The following is a 17483-nucleotide window of genomic DNA, read 5'->3' as shown; positions in this document are numbered from 1 at the left end:
AGGGTAACAGTGTCCTGCCCCCTTTCCTTTTTTTTTTTTTTTTTAGACTCAGTTGAAGCCGAGTCTCAAAATGTCTGCCAACACTTCTTCATTGAAGTGTTGGCAGCCAATCAGATCTCTGCATGAGATGGGGGGAATCCCGACGCCTTCATGCCTCTAGATATACAAATTTGATTTTCCTTTAATTTTTCTTCAACTACTGAAAGGATTTACACCAAATAACAAAAAGCGTAATCTGCATACTGAAAGCTACCTTTCTGTCAAATTTAGTGTAAGTCCACCCAGTGGTTCAGGCTATAGTTGTGTTCAAGAATCCCATGGGAATCAACATGGGGAAATGTACTTTTTGTTTTACCCCTCCCATGCACTACAAGATTATTGGGCACACTGTTTTTGGAAAAGTTTGTGAAGATTTGTCAAACAGAGCCAACGATATAGGCAAGTGAAAAAATAAAATAAATGATTTTTCAATGGAAACTACATCCTAACTATAAGTACCTACTGGCAGCCACCAGTGGGTAACACACACACACACACACACACACACATATATACATGCATTTATATATATATATTTAATCTTGCTCCTATATTGAAGTTATTCAGAGCTAAATAGGGAGAGCATAACTATACATTACTTCTGTATTCAATATGTTAGTATAATTACAACCCTTCTTTTCATGAAGTGAGTTAGGAGTCCTTACATTTAAATCATGTTGTCCACATAACAGAATTAAAGTGGGTACCTTTCAAAGATCTTCATGCGCTCTCACCTACCATTACGGTATAGACTGGAAAAGCCAACGGGTAACTAAAGCTTGCCTACACCAAAGAGACTGAATGCTCTACAAACAATTAAATAGTGTGGGGAAAATCACAAGTATGTGTTTGTTTGAAATTGTGTTTCTTGTTGGCTAGGGTATGCACCTAAGCCAAGCAGGATTCATCACTCTAGTCAGGGCAAGTCAGTTACACACTAAAGAGAACATGTGCTCACCCTCTGGTAGCGTAGCACAGAGCAATCAGGCTTATTATCAGAGGCAATGCATAAATCATTTGTGCAACACACTCACAAGGCAATTCAATGAATACACCACAAGTGAAACTCCCCACAAGATTATATAAAAATATAGTATATTGTAATTAACATAGACCAAGACAACATGAATCAATAAGTAGTGCAATCAATGCGGAATTAAAATGTCACATTAGATGCAGGGAGGAAATGTTGCATAAATATCAGTTTGAATGCATGTCACACATAAGTAAGTTCCCAGTTATGCAATTTTAACGCATCCCATTAAGTGCAGCAAGTAAATATTGTGTAGATATCACTATAAATGCACATTTACTAGGTCAAAGATGACCCACTGTGCTAAACACCAATTTCCAACCACAGGTCACCAGTCAATTGCTCACATCCCAATAGTGAATAGTGGAGAGGCACTTCAATAGTTTTAGGGTCCCCAGAACAGTGTTTAAAAATATGAAGTTTTAGTGAGCACACTTGTGCCTCATGGGCCATGCTCTGCCTCTCCTGCCATGTCGCATAGCGTTTCGCCTCAAAAATGGGGCTCATGATTAAGGCAGGCTGATGAGATAAAAGTGTGCCTCTCAAGCACTAAAGAATGGAAGTATAGATGTCTTCCCCAAGGGCCCACACTGGTCTTGAGAACACCATACCATATGTAGGAAGGCTGAACCTGAATCAGGTGAGGTTGAAGCAGTCTCCTCAGCAACCACAGTACTTCTCCAAGTCAGCACTACGAAAAAAGGGCCTCAGATGCAGCCTTCAGGAGCAACGAACACTCTTCGGGAGCCCTGCTTCAGCACCTCTGCAGTAAAGGGGCCTCACAAGGGGGGGTCCTCAGAGGCTAGCGGCGATGCCTTGTGCAGGGGGATAGTGCCTCTGAACAGATACTATCTCCAGAGGCCTGCACGTCCCACATCCCTTGCTGGGGGGACACAAAGCACCGTGCTTTTATAGGATGTGGAACACGTGCCATTTTATGGTGATTCCAAGAGGGCTGACCACACGTTGATCCTGTAACCACCAGAAGTAGATAGACAGTGCTCCACATGCGCTAAAGAAACCACAAAGAGCAAATAAGAGCACTCGCCACATGTTGACTGTAAAACACAAGGAGCAATAAAACAGAGCTCACCATGCACTGAGCTTGAAGAGGCAAAGAGCAGTAATCAGTGCTCACCATGCGCTGGGAACCGTGGAGAACACTTGGAGGGCACATAGGGAAAGGTAAGCAGGCAGGCCAGTTTGTAAGGCAAATTACAAAGTGGCAGTCCCCTCAGCAGCCGAGCAGGCCAGCACAATAAAGGATTAATCCAAATGCAAGTTCCTCCTGGTAGCACAGCAGTCCTCCGGCAACGTGCAGCAGGAGAGCCAGCAGCATCCGATTACAAGTCCATGCACAATCTAATAACATGGGGTCAGAGCCCCAGCAAGTATAGTTAAAAATGTCTTTGATGAAGGGGTGATTTCATATGAACCTTTAGAAGTGCCTTCCTTTCAGCCTAGTCCTGGTTTCTGATGATCAGTAGGTGGTAAATCATCCCTTTGTGTGAGGGCAGGACACAACCTTTTGACATGTAAGTGCTCATCAGCTCTCTCTCTCTCCGTCCAGGAAGACTATCAGTATGCCGATGAATGCAGATGTATACCCGCAGCACCCAGCCCTTCCTGTGTTGTGGCTATCTAGAGAGTATGGACAAAGTTTAGCTGACACCAGTGTCAGATGTGTATTGGAGACAGACTGCAAAGCACACAGAGTTATAAGCACAGAGAAAACCTCACTTTCTAAAAGTGGCATTTCTAAAATAGTAATGTAAAATCCAACTACATCAGTAAGTAGGCTTTATTACCAGAATTCTAAACATACCAAACATGACAAAACTACTCTTTTCTGTTCAGAAATTACCACTTAAAAGTGTATATGGGATGCTAACCTATGAGAGTAGCATGCCTCACCTCAGTGACTAATGAACTAGGCTGCTTGTCACTACCAGAACATGCAAAAAATAAAGTACATGTCCTGCTATCACTTACACAGTGCCTTACGGGTGACCTATATGAAATAAAATGGGAAGTTTAAGGCTTAGCACATAGTAGTAAATGCCAAGTCAAAGTGGCTGTAAACTGCACCCACAGGCCCTGCAGCGACAGGCCCGACACAGGCTAGAAAGGCGACTTCTGTGGGTGGCACACTCCAGTGCTACAGGCCCACTAGTAGCATTTAAATTACAGGCCCTGGGTATACGGGATGCCAATTTACAAGGGACTTAAAAGTAAAACAAATATGCCAAATAGCTGGAAACCAATCATACCATATTTAGAGGAGAGGGCACATGCACGTTAGTACTGATTAGCCGTGGTAAAGTGCCCAGAGTCCTAAAGCTAACAAAAACAAGGTAAAAAAATGTGAGTAGGAAGGCAAAAAGTTGCAGATCCAAAAGTGTGCAAAAAAAGATAGAGGTAGTTTTGTTACTGTTTGCTTACTTGAAGTCTTAGCTGCATCATTCATTATTTTGGAAAAAGATACATAAATAGCAATCTATAGAGAGATAATATGGAACTCAAGGCCATAGCCATGTTGAATCTCACGACACAGCAAATGCAGTTATGATAATTCAGACAGAGAGAGTAGTTGTATGTTTCAAATAACATTGACTAGTGATGGTAGTTATTGACTTCCTTTGATGTCCAACGTTGATTCAGCCATCGTAGTAACTGGGGAAGTTTAAATGTGTAAGGGTGCTCTCTTATACCTGGTCACAATTCTTAGAAAAGGCACCCAGAGTGAGGTAAACACATTGAGGCAGTGATTATGAGAGCCCTTTTGATTTTGATGTGGACAGTTACTCTTTTTATTGAGCCCATTAGGATTACAAGTTTCACTGGATACAACTTCGGCATTTGGAATCGGACTCCTAGTTTTCTCTGAATAATCGTGAATTACTGGTGAAATCACTTGTCATTGCCAGTAACGTTGCACCCACCAGTTCCTGGTAACCCCAGTATGTTTAAGTCCATGAATGCAGAACTATCTGGTAAGACTCTCGGGCACTTTTAATGAGGCTCTAAAAGCTACTGAAGGCCAGAACTGGTTCTACAGGAAGACTAGGCTATTTATCTAGGAGCCATTAGTAGGGTGGGTGCTAATTGCTCTTACAAACAGCAATGGTTGCTCCTCAACCGTGGGCAGCCGAATATTGCATCAATGAGTTTTCATTCCACTACCCCAGTATACACAATCACAGCCTATACTGAAGGTCTTTATTTTAATTTAATGCATCGGACATCAAAAAGTACCTCGTTTTTTATTTTAAAAAAACAAGGGCTCTTGGTTTAAAGCTGTTTCTGATACAGACAGTGTCATGTCTTCAGAGGACGTCACTTTGTAATCTCCACACCATGCCCCCTTCACGCAGCTGCACCATTACCCACTGAAATGCTACAGTGGCTTAAAAAGTATTAAGTGTACATCTCAGCTGGACTACAGTGTAGATATATTCTGATGCAAATTTATGTTCACAGAGACTGAGGTAATCTCTTTTCCCAAAGGAGGTTTAAGTACATTGAATATGTAAAACGTTTTGATGCAGAGGCAGAATGTTTTGATGTGTTGGTAAGATAACAATATGTAGCAGAGTGTTCAGCTGGTGTTTCAGAATGGGATGACTAAAAGATTAGCTTCAAAGGTAATTAAATTAGTCATTTGATGACCCTTATTTGGAAGAGTGGGCTGCCAAAGTAAGGGTAAAGCTTAATAAATGCAGAGTAGGATTTAGAAGAGGACATGAAGGTAATGTTTGCCACACCTTCTACCTCTCTTGCTACCTATTGCAACCAGGGGATAAATATCAAATGAATCTGCCTTTTAAGCATTCCTCTCAGTTTTTAGGTCAAGCATACAAGCGCTCTGGCCTGTTGTAATCTATCGGTGGGCTTCTGACCACACCCACAGCACGCCCATCACTATCACTCATTCATGGGCTTGTCTTTTAAAAATCCTTTGTTATCATTGGTAAATGCTTTACGTTTGTTTCTCCTTGGGGCGGTTTTGTTACCGCCTTGGACACTGACCCTGTTACATGGATAATTGCATATCTGTTGATACGTTTGACTACAAGCAAACGTCTTTTTCATTTTGTGTCTCTCCTTCACGCTCATGCACATGGCGGCTGTCGCTCTTTGAATCAGCTCGTTTATGTCAACTGTTTCACTTTTCATTTTCAATGTAGGTGACAAGAAAAGTTCAGTTAGGAATTTACAATGCTAATAGCTCTAACTTGAACAAACGAGAGACCCATTGCATTCAAATGCTTGTTTTTGGTTGGTGTCGTTCTTAATTTTAGCTGGTTGTTGCAAGTGGTTGGTACTGGCCCTCAGTTTGGAGACTGGGACATATTTTGAATCATCAGACTTCAACCTAGAGTAAGGGATAGAAAGGCAGGAAAGGGAGAAAGGTGAAAAACAGTTTCAAATGGAGAAAGCAGGGATGAAAAATAACCTTTTAGAGTGAAACCAAGTGGAAGGAAGTATAAAATGATGGGGAAAAGAGGCATGAGGTGGAATCAAAACTTGTCAGACTAGCTATTCAATAACCCTGGCATTCAATATATTGCAAGTAGTGGGCTCTTAAGAAAAACGCTGGTCCCACAAACTTTTTGTTGTTGTTTTTTTTAAATTTTATTTGAACACATTATCCACTGGTAGAGTGATTCAGTTTGTAGTGTCAATGAAAATAAAATTTTTGGGGAAAAACAAGGGAATGCGATCCATCACCTGCTTAATTGATTGAGGTATAAACATAAAGGGGCTACTCGCCAGGGTATGATAGAGTACTTGTGTAGTCATACTTCCTGTGCTCATAAATGCTTTTGTGAATCAGCACTACATATTGCATCTAGCTCATGAAAGTAAGAGACCGTGGGCAACAGAGTTCAAGTGGCCTAAGCCATGGGGCATGACTCAGCGCATGACAAAGATGGCAGCTCGTCCTTGAGCTCAGGCCTAGTGTCAGGCTAAGTTACACCACTGTTCCTGTAATGCTACAAAATATGTGGAGAACCTACTGATCTATTACTGGTAAGGTTCTTAACCAATCGACACGCTTCCTTCTATACTCCGCCACACTTATATCCTGTATGGACCCAGACCTTTTGTTTCTCCAATTTGGCAGCGATGGTCTGATTCAACGGCCTGCATTTACAGAAACTGCAGACGATCGCGACCTGCTGTGGACCAGACTGGAAGTCCTGAAGATTGAGCAAGGCGGACACATTTCTGGGTTCAGTGAAATGGCCACAGTGCGTTTAAGGCAGTAAGAGGCTTGCCCCCTCCCCTGCCGCACCAAACTCCTTGAGCAGACCACCAGCACAGGCCTACTCAAACCAGCAGCTAGCATTCTTAGCCCATATACTCTTGGCCTACATCACCTATCCCACTTCTCAAAACAGTATAGGCTTCACCATTCGAAGGCCTTTTATTTGTTATAGGCAATCATTATAGGGGTTGCGATGGACTGACATCAACGGGTTGCCAGACCTGTGTTACCTGCCCTGCAGCTAGCAGACAGGCTGGTGGGGACCACACTGACACAGGAAGCAGATTGGCAGTCCTTTAATTTACCAGGTACAAGAAACATGTCCCTGCCCTTGCTGTTCTAATAACTGATTGCCGCATGTGCTGTTTTGACCATGTGTGCCACTGTGACTTCTCCAACACCCCTACAGTGATACACCCCAATCATCCATGACAAATTAATCAATGTAAACCAGGCATCTAGTCCGACAGTGCAAAACCTGTCAAGATCGTGACCAGTGGATGTGTTATGCTGTTGGGAACCTAATTATTTGACCTCCAGCCTAGTATTTTTGTTAGCGAAATTAAGGGGAAGACGTTGAGGAACCTGTCTCCTGGCTTTGCTCTACACATGTTTTAGTCTTTACTATATCGTGGTCCCTTCGTTTTACAACATAGCAATTGCTCTGTACATCACTACCTGGTCTCAGCTGCTGATTAAATAGAAGCCTCCACAGAACGTATTTGTTTTTATTTCGTTAATGGAGTTCAGTTCCATTCAGTTCAGGAACCTTATAGCGACCAACATTGCTAACTCTAAAATTGGTGGCAGGCAACTACTACTCTTTGCTTTACGCCTGGAAACAGACAATATCCTACAGTGTCCATCCTCAATCTTGTCAAACGCTTTACAATTTCTCCCTGGTTACTAGTTTTATACTGAAGAAAACTCTGTCAGAGACCAGAGAGAAATGCTCGAAACAGTTTCCACCTATTCTGGACTCCCCTGTTAAAGAAAAATCTGGCTTCTCTTCTGCTTTAGATCCATTGTACACAAGTTAATTATGGTGCATGACATTGCACAAAGCACCAAAACAATCACTGATCTGCTCCAAGTTGAAGTGGTTGGGATAGCAAAGATCTCAAGGACTTTATAAGGATATTCAAAGCTGAGACAGGGATTAGCTCAATTGAAGATTAGATTACAATAGCATTCAATCAAAATGACTGCATGGTCTGGAATGGTCCATTTCTGTCCTAAAACAACAGCTAACAGAGCGAGAAGACCGAAACAGTAGAAGCAATCTACGCATTTTTGAATCTGTTGCTGAATTTGTTATCGCCTGGAAGCCTCACAAATATCCTTCATCAAAGACTTCAAAATCAAACAGGCCCATAGGGTCCCAACCTTTAAACCAAAGAATTTGTTCATGCCAGGACCACTGATTTTCAAGCCGCTATGTCATCAATACACTTAACGGATCTTTGCACATATGAGGAAAATCAGAATGGGCATGTGGCAAAACCATAGAATTTCCATCTTGAAAGACTATGTCAAGGCAAGAGTCATCCGTCGGAAAGGATTCCTGCCCTTGAGGAAAACACTCAAAGAAATGGGAATTCCATACCCCTTCTCTGGCACCTTCAAATTCCATTTTACCTTTAGGGACTAGACAAACATTTTCTTCGATCCTTGATATCTTGCTGCATTCCTTGATCATAAATCTGAATAGCAAGTGGACTCGGACCCAACTTCTGAAGGTTCAGCATTAGTGGCTCCTCCCTGACTTTTCCAAGGATGCACCTCCGCAGTCATAAACCTGCACCATATCCTTTCTACATTGCCTGATGTTGCTTTTGATGTTCTTTTTGAGAATGTTTGGTGGTGACTAATGTATGTGTCTTTGCCAAACATGCTTATGTTCTACAGTCTCCCCGTGGCTATTATCATCTGTTAACTAGCTACTGCATCTGTAATGTGTTTCTCCTTTCGTTGATGCAGTATTCTGAAGGTCTTGACCATGCACTCTCTTAGTAAATCCTTTTGACTTGATACTGTCCCACCTCTAACCTTTCAACACTTGGTAAAACCGCTGGCAGATTATCTGTCTTACCTATTAATGCCTATGCAAATGTTTATAGTTGTTGACTATAGAGTTGTGACCTCATGGTTGTTGATCACATAAATTGCTTACATTGAACACATGCCTGTTAGAAACCTAATGGTCAGCATGTAATCTTATGAAGAATGTGCAAGGGATCTTGCCCTCATCCAATACACCTCAACATTAACACCTAGGCCATCTGAATATGGGATACACCCCTACATTTCAGATCCTATGGCCCTTCCTGTAGTCTATGTTAGCTTTACACTTGTGGACAACAAGGTTACATCTCCCAAGACGTCTGGTTTCCCACCTACCTAATGTTCACAATGATACAAGGTCATAAAGGTGAACACACTCCTGTTCTCCCTTTACCTATACGCATACAGAAAAAGCCCCAAACAATCATGATTTAATAATGGTCAGCCCTTGTGCTGGATGTGCTGTAATCTTCTGCTCCACTATGTTTTTCCCTCTGCACATTGTCTCTTACATACTCCCCTTGATGAGAAGGGGCTCAACTCTAACCCTTGAAGCACCCAGAATCCATGTTAGTTTGCATTGTTGTTTGTGCCCTGATTTCAGTCCTCACCTCCCCCATACTCCTTCCTTATACTCCAGCAGTGGGAGCTCTGAAACATTGCTCTGGTGTGAATGGCTGGCAATGGCTGATTTCAGGCATCATAAACCAGGCCTTCTTTCAACATCTTCTGTTACTTATCCATGTCTTATTAAATGTTATTTCAGTGCCACCAAAGAGCAGAATCACTGGGTCAAAAAAAACGAACTTTCGGATTATTGTAAAAGCCTGTCTGGCAATATAAAGCTCCTTCAGAAAACAAAGATTGGCTATAATGAAATCAATGAGAAGTGGCTGGGTGGCAGATGTTGTGTGCTCTGAAGCGTGCAAAAAGAAAAATGGGGCAATTATTCTTATCTTGAAAAGCTCAGGCTTATCAGTAATCACCTCAGAACATGATACTGAGGGCATATGGCTACTTACCAGACTGAACACTGGAGAACAGGATCTATGTGTAATGAATATTTATCTCCCCAATGCAGATGACCTGTTATTTTGGTGTTCTATCAATAAGAAGCTTGCAGAGATCTCACTAAATTCAAAATATTATTTGGTGGTGATTTTAATTTCCCAATAGCTCCTATCTCTAAATCACATAAACAGATGCTCAACCTACGCATTTCACATAACCTTCAAGATGTCTGGAGAATCCATAACCTAACGAGCAATGACTAAACCTTCTTCTCACCTCCCCACTCAAGCTTTTCCTATATTGAGTACCTTCTGGTAGATGCGTCTCTCCTTCAGTCCACCTCTGCGGAAAAAACTCATCCCATTCTGGTCTCAGATCACGCCGCAATCTCCAGGCCTATCTTGAACCCCCCCAGTAAAGGGAATAATTTAATTTGCTGTTTAAATACTGAAATACTAGACAGACCAGAGAACGTCATAGACCTGAAAAATGAGATTGAACTCTTCTTCAAAGAAATGCACATTCTATTCCTTTGCCTGTGGTTCTTTGGGATGCGTTTAAGTGCAGTATTAGGGGCCAAACTATTAAACATGTGTCCAATATAAACCACAAAAATAAAAATACCCTACAGAAGTTAAGAGAAAGAATGAGCTTTCAGACACCACAAAAATAAGATTCTAATAAACGAAATTAAACAACTGAAGTATAATTATAATTCCATTGTAAGCAGAAGGACCTACCCCTGGGTCAAGAATGTCCTGGACCACTTTGCTCTACAGGGCAAAAGCTATAGTGCTGCTTTGGAAGCCTCAGAACTAAGCAGTTCTTATTCCTTAACAGAGCTGGAAAAGCCCTAGCTGCCACCCTCAAACCAGAAACAGCTCTAATACCATCACACAGCTCCAAATGGCTCTCAGAAATGCAAAACTCAAGAAATCCTGGACGTCTTTAAAGAATTTTATGCTAACTTTTATACCCCTAAGGCTCTACGTAAAAGATCTGACTGTGACACATTCCTCCGCTCTTTAAATATCACCAGATTCTCAGAACCTGATAAGGCCCAACTCAACAAACAATTTGAGCCCACCAAAGTCCTCAAAGCTATTGACTCAATCTGTTCCGGGAAGACATTGGGCCATGACGGCATCCCCATCATCTTCTTTAAAACATTCCAACATTCCCTCATTGACCATCTTAAGCATGTCCTGGACCCCTTTGCTCTACAGGGCAAAAGCTATAGTGCTGCTTTGGAAGCCACAATCGTAGTAAACCCCAAAGAAGATAAGGATCTCTCAGATCCCATAAATATTTGCCCCATTTCTCTACTAAACATGGAGGCCAACATATTAGCAAAAATAATCAAATCTTTTATTCCCAGTCCTCTACACAACTCCCAAACAGGCTTCGTTAAAGGTAGACTTGAGGGGGGCAGGGCCAACCAACATGGCCGGTCGGAGGTGAATCTCGACGGCTCCGTCGAAGACCCCTTCAGGCCATGAGTCCAGGAGCGCAGTGAGGGAGCACCATGCTGCCCCCACCCCGGTTAAGTTACCAAGAGCCCCGGGAGGGGGTGAAGCCCAGCAGGGGAGGTCTCCCTGAGGGGTACGGACCGTGTGCTGTGCGGCCCTGGTGGAGTGGTTGGCCTGCCTCGTGGCGTGCGCCGGGAGGCGCAGCAGGAGGAGCGGGCACGGCCGGGGGCTGGAGCCACGTGAAGGTACCGGGGGCCGCTGGCGCTGTGGGGTGTGGAGGGGGAGTCTTCCCCCTCGCCTGGTGCACGTGAGGTCGCGGCGGACTCCATTGGAGGGGGAGCCCACGCAGAGAAGAAGAAGGGTGGTCCACCCCTGTTAGTGCGGGCCCAGAGGCCCCTGGTGTAGCAGCCTCTCTACTGTTGGTGGTGGCAGCCTGGCGGCGGAGCGAAGATTACGGATGGCGCCCTTGGGGGGGGGTGCCGGCCCCCTGGTGTGCTGAGAGGGTTAGCGCGGGCACCCCTGATGTGTCGGGGGCCCGCGCAGTGGAGACGCGACAGGGCTGGACCCAAAGAGGTGCTGCGACCCAGGGATATTGGTTGCCTCTGGAGGGGCAGGAGCAGAAGACGGTGCCATTACACCCCAGCGGAGGAGAGCAATCCTGTGTCCCAGTGTGTCCATGTGGCAGAGTGCTTCTCTGAGCGTACAGACCCCAGAGGAGCATATGCCTCAGGGGAAGGTGCAGGCCAACAGGGTCTCCAAATATTTTGCCCAAGTTGGAGCTGGAAGCATAGGCCTGATGCAGGAGGGAGAGATGGCGCTCAAGAACAAGGACCTCCTGGCCTCTCTTGACGGAACTTCGGGAGGAACTTACTGCTGAATTTAATGCGGCGCTGGACACGTTTCAGGTGGATGTCAATGGGAAATTATCCTCACTCCAGGCAGATGTGGACTCAGTGGGCGCCCGCACACTTGATCTGGAAACGCAGATGCAGGACCTGCAGCAGAAGGTAGCCCCGATGGACAGTGAGATCACAAGTATCAAAGCACAACTCCACCTTGCTAATCACGCAGGGACAACATCAGGGTTTCGGGGCTTGGCAGAAGGCTCCAAGGGTCCGGACCTGGAGGCTTTTGTGGTCGGCCATTTCGCCACACTCTTGGGAGAGGAGCATTCAGAAGTACGGGTCGAAAGGGTGCATCGTGTGGGCAACCGGGCCGCAGGCGAAGGAAGAAAGCCTAAACACATACTGGTCAAATTAAGCTCCTTTAAGGTCAAGGATTGCATTCTCTCACGGGCAAGACGACAGGACACGGTCTCCTTTCAAGGGGCACATTGTACCCTCTATCAGGATATCGCACCAGCGACGTTGGCTTGCAGCAGCAGTTCCGCCCTGTGACAGAGAAACATACGGTATTGCTGGACATTTCCCTTTGGCCTGGCTTTCGAACTCCATAACAAGGCTTGCCACTACATGACCGTCGACGAGGCGGCGGCTGCGCTAGGCCTACAGCCAGAGAGCGAAGGTGGAGGCTTTGCTGCCGGGGAGGCCCGGCAGGGGCGGATGGCCCCTCCACCTCAATGGAGCAATGGAGACAGCAGAGGAGGGGGAGGAAAACCCCCAAGAGGTGACATTTTCCAGCTGTGTTCTGCGATGATATTGGAGAGGTCTTGGGGGAGCCTGCAGGGCAGCTCCAACTAGGGGTCTTATTTGAGGTGGGCGTTGGAGATGTGTCTTGTCTACGAAAGAAACCATTTGACTCTGGGAAGCTCGGCTGGGACTTGCATGCCAGTGGCCTGATTTGGAGAACCCCATTCTTGATACTTTTGGGGGGCCCGGAGTCATCCCCCACTCTTGTCGACTTTGGAAAGATGAATGGTCCTGGGGGGGAAGAGGCAGTGTAATACCCCGTTCATATAATGCCGATAGAAAGGACGTTTTCTATTCTGTGTTTTCTTGTTCTTCGGTTTGGGTTGTGTGGGAGCTGTTTTTTCCATTGGGTCTGTGTCCATTATCCCTTTTTGCCGGATGAGAGCCTTGTGGGGGGGTCTGAGGAGCACCTTGGACGCTTGGTGGGGAGGGGGGCAAGTTGCTGGAAATGCGGTAGATCGCTTCAAGAACTTTTGGGTTACTGTTATGTAATGTTGGATGTATTATCTTGGAATGTTAAAGGGTTGAACTCCCCCAATAAGTGGTCTCAGTTGAGGAAATACCTCAACGATCACCATTATGATATTGTTGCACTACAGGAAACACATTTCAAGAAATGGGAAGGACACCGTTTGTGACACAAACAGTACCCCCAGTACCCGCGCCAACAAATCACTATAGGGTGGCCCTTTTGTTCCGTAGGGCGATTCACTTCCAGGAGGCGGGTTCCAAGCAAGATAAGGAGGGCAGATACTTAATGATAAAGGGCAGCCTGGGGGGCAAACAGTGTACAGTAGCTACTTTATACGCTCCTAACAGTGGTCAGTCCCAATTCCTTATACAATTCCTGGGCGAGTTGGAGGGCTATGCTGAGGGCGAGATAATCTTGTTGGGTGATTTCAACTTAGTTTGGGATTCAGCGATAGACACGACACACCCACAGCGATCACAGACAGGCGCTTTTACTAGATCTGTGAAATCGGCTTTACACCGCATGGGGCTCTTTGACGCTTGGCGTGCCCTCAAAGGTTCGAGAGGGATTACACCTTCTTTTCTCATTCTCATTGATCCTACCCACGGATAGATTATATCTTTCTGAGCAAACCGCTACAACAGGCTCTGAGATCTGTGGCCATCCACCCGATTGCTATTTTGGATCATCCCCCTCTGGAGGTTACTCTGGAATGGTCCCTGACCTGACCTTCCGCCAGGCGCTGGTACTTTCCTACTGTCCTGGTTAGTGACTCCTCGTCTCGTACTGAGCTTTATGCAACACACACTTAAAAATAGATCCAATCTTTAATATAATATATATACAATGCATCTGTAAAAAAAAAAAAAGCACAATACATTTAACTGTTAATGTGTATTACCTGCAAACAGCAATACTTAGATGCAGTGAGCAGTAGTAACCTCTTTCCGTTTCTGAACTCACTTATGCACTAACTTGGTAAAAATCCTGAGTTAAGTGTACCCGCGTTGGACAGTGTAATCTCCTAAAACCAGGCGCTCAACACTGCTCTGACTGAATGCAGCGGTTCATTACAGAGTTCTAAATTTGTCATTTAATATTTCTCAAACAACATTGCATATGTTCTTAATCATATGTTAATAGTATCTTATATATTCATTTGAGTTTATAGTTGTTTTTTTTTAGATCCTATTTTGTTTTTGATGTTTTATTAACAATATTTTATGCATTTTGCTGCAAGTAGCAGTGAATGGCTTCACAAAAAGCCTTTTATTGTGTGAGCTGCTTCTAAATGTTGTTGTTTTGTTTATAACAGTTTGCAATGTGTGGGTGAAACTGGATTACAGAAATCATAAAGGGGTAGAGTATGACAAGTAATTATGACAGTCTCAGAGGGAACACTATGGACCTCATTACTTCCTTTTATTGGACCTGGCTAGGGCACGTGGCCTCTACCCAGGGCCACATGCCCTAGCCAGGTCCAATAAAAAAAGTTCCCCTGAAACTCTTCCTCTCCCTCTCCTATCCTCGATTCCCCTTTACCAATATAAAGGCAAAGAGCTCTGAAAACGACCTGTTTTCTTTGTCTGCTCAGGTTCCTGAGCTGTTCTGGCCAGTACAGCCCTGAGAGGCTGGGTCCATTTTTTTTTTGTTTCTTTCCCCATTTGTTTCCCTGTTATAGCATTGTGCTGGGCACCCTCCTGGGCATTGCATGGAGATGGTTGAGTTGCTGGGCTTCACCTTCCATGGCCTCCTTCTTATGTTCTTGTAGTGTCTGCGCCACTGCATTTCCCACTATTTCTGGCACCACGCACTGGCTGGGTATGCGCGAAGTGTGTTTCTGGGCTGGCCGGTATGACTAGTTGTCTCACCTGTTCTGTGGTGGCCGGTCACTAAGTCCCGGCTGCCCACTGCCTTCTCCGGTTGCGATCGGCACAGAGACTTGAGGCAGTGTCTTTCACACAGTGGTGTGTTTTTTTGATTCAGTGTGAGTTTTGTGTGCCGCGATGCTGCCGGTCTGGGTGCACGTCTCTCTGGTGGTAAGGCACGTGAGAAGCGCCCTCGTGTGGTGGGAGGACGGTGGTGCCGTGTTTCCCATTGTCATGGAAAAAGACTTCTGTGTTCTCCACTTTCGTCTGACTTTGGACGAGGGCCCTTTCTGGGTTGTTTCTGGGTTTGACCAGGTACATCCTTTCTTTCGATGAGCATCAATCAATCAATCAATACACTTATAAAGCGCACTACATACCCACGAGGGTCTCAAGGCGCTGGGGAAAAAAGGGGGGGGGGGATGCTGCTACTGCTCGAAGAGCCAGGTCTTGAGGTGTCTTCTGAAGGTGACCAGGTCCTGGATCTTTCTTAGGTCGGTCGGGAGGGTGTTCCAGGTCTTGGCGGCAAGGTAGGAGAAAGATCTGCCGCCGGAGGATTTACGTTGGATGCGGGGGATGGAGGCGAGGGCGAGGTTGGAAGAGCGGAGTTGTCGGGTGGGGGTGTAGAAGCTGAGTCTGTTGTTCAGGTAGGCTGGTCCAGTGTTGTGGAGTGCTTTGTGTGCGTGCATGAGGAGCTTGAAGGTGATCCTCTTGTCGACGGGGAGCCAGTGCAGGTCTCTCAGGTGGAGGGTGATGTGGCTGCGGCGGGGTATGCTGAGGATGAGTCGGGCGGAGGCGTTTTGGATGCGTTGGAGGCGTTGAAGGTGTTTGGACGGGATGCCTGCATAGAGTACGTTGCCATAGTCGAGCCTGCTGCTGACGAGGGCCTGTGTTACTGTTTTTCTTGTTTCGGTTGGGATCCATTTGTAGATCCTGCGAAGCATGCGGAGGGTGTTGTAGCAGGAGGAGGAGATGGCGTTGACCTGTTTTGACATGGAGAGGGATGAGTCGAGGATAAAGCCAAGGTTGCGTGCTTGGTCAGTTGGTGTCGGTGGGGTTCTCAGCGAAGCTGGCCACCACGAGTCGTCCCAGGCGGAGGGGGTGGGCCCAAGGATGAGGACCTCCGTTTTGTCCGAGTTCAGTTTCAGCCGGCTGCCTCTCATCCAGTCGGCGATGGCCTTCATGCCCTCGTGGAGGTTGGTTTTGGCGGTGTGTGGGTCCTTGGTGAGGGAGAGGATGAGTTGGGTGTCGTCGGCGTAGGAGATGATGCTGAGGTTGTGTTTGCGGGCCACTTGTTAGAGGGGGGCCATGTAGATGTTGAACAGCGTCGGGCTGAGGGATGAGCCCTGGGGTACGCAGCAGACGATGTTGGTGGCTTCGGATTGGAAAGGGGGGAGGCGGACTCTCTGGGTTCTGCCAGAGAGGAAGGATGTGGTCCAGTTGAGGGCTTTCTCTTGGATCCCTGCTTCGTGGTGGCGGATTTTCAGAGTGTGGTGGCAGACTGTGTCGAAGGCGGCTGACAGGTCTAGGAGGATGAGGGCTGATGTTTCTCCATTGTCGAGTTGGCTTCTGATGTCGTCTGTGGAAGCGAGGAGAGCAGTCTCGGTGCTGTGGTTCCATCTGAATCCGGACTGGGAGGGGTCGAGGATGTTGTTGTCTTCGAGGTAGCGGGTAAGTTGTGTGTTGACGATTTTCTCAATGACCTTCGCTGGGAATGGGAGCAGGGAGATGGGCCGGAAATTCTTAAGGTCTTGGGGTCCGCCTTTGTTTTTTTGAGTAGAGCGTTGATTTCGGCGTGTTTCCAGCTTTCCGGGAATCTTGCTGTTTCGAAGGAGATGTTGATGACCTTCCGTAGGTGTGGTACGATGGTTGTGTCTGCTTTGTTGTATATGTGGTGTGGGCACGGGTCTGACGGTGATCCAGAGTGGATGGAATTCATGGTCTTGTGATTCTCATCGTCGTTGATGCTGGTCCAGGAGGTCGGGCGGTTGGCGCAGGTGGAGTTAGTGGAGGGGGAGAATGGCGTGTTTGAGGTAGTCGGGGTGTTGAAGCTGTCGTGGATGTCAGTGATCTTTCAGTGGAAAGCGGTGGCTAGGGCGTCGCACAGTTCTTGGGAGGGTGGGATGTTGTTGACGGTGGCACTGGGGCTGGAGAGCTCCTTCACGATGTTGAAGAGTTCTTTGCAGTCGTGAGTGTTGTTTTCCAGGCGGGCTTTGAAGGAGGATCTCTTTGCTAGCCTGAGGAGTTGGTGATGTCTGCGTGTGGCATTCTTGAGTGCTGTGTGGCTGTCGGGTGTGCGTTCGTGGAGCCATTTCTTCTTGATGTTACGGCAGTTGCGTTTGGAGGGTTGGAGGTCGTTGGTGAACCAGGTGGCTTTCTTATTGGTTTGATTGTTGGAGGGCTTTTTGAGTGGTGCGAGGTGGTTGGCGCAGTCGTTGATCCATAGCTTGAGGTTGTGGGCGGCGATGTCAGGGTCGGTGGGCGGTTTCTGGGCTAGGGCGTTGGTCAGCTGATCTTCGTGACTTTGCTCCAGCATCAACGGGGTGGTTGCTCGGTGTGGTGGTGTTTAGTTTGTTTCTTGAAGGTGAAGTGGATACAGTGGTGGT

General features: G+C 46.2%; 1 protein-coding gene across 1 annotated transcript in view; it reads left to right on the top strand.

The window, feature by feature from the left end:
• The window catches only part of PASD1 (PAS domain containing repressor 1), a 267352-nt gene that overhangs the window by 215028 nt on the left and 34841 nt on the right, over positions 1-17483 (top strand). The window lies entirely within an intron of this gene.

This window comes from Pleurodeles waltl, chromosome 2_1, assembly GCF_031143425.1.
Source record: "Pleurodeles waltl isolate 20211129_DDA chromosome 2_1, aPleWal1.hap1.20221129, whole genome shotgun sequence".
Classification (NCBI taxonomy): domain Eukaryota; kingdom Metazoa; phylum Chordata; class Amphibia; order Caudata; family Salamandridae; genus Pleurodeles; species Pleurodeles waltl.
Note: the sequence above shows the minus strand (reverse complement) of the source record. Positions and strands in the feature narration are given on the sequence as shown.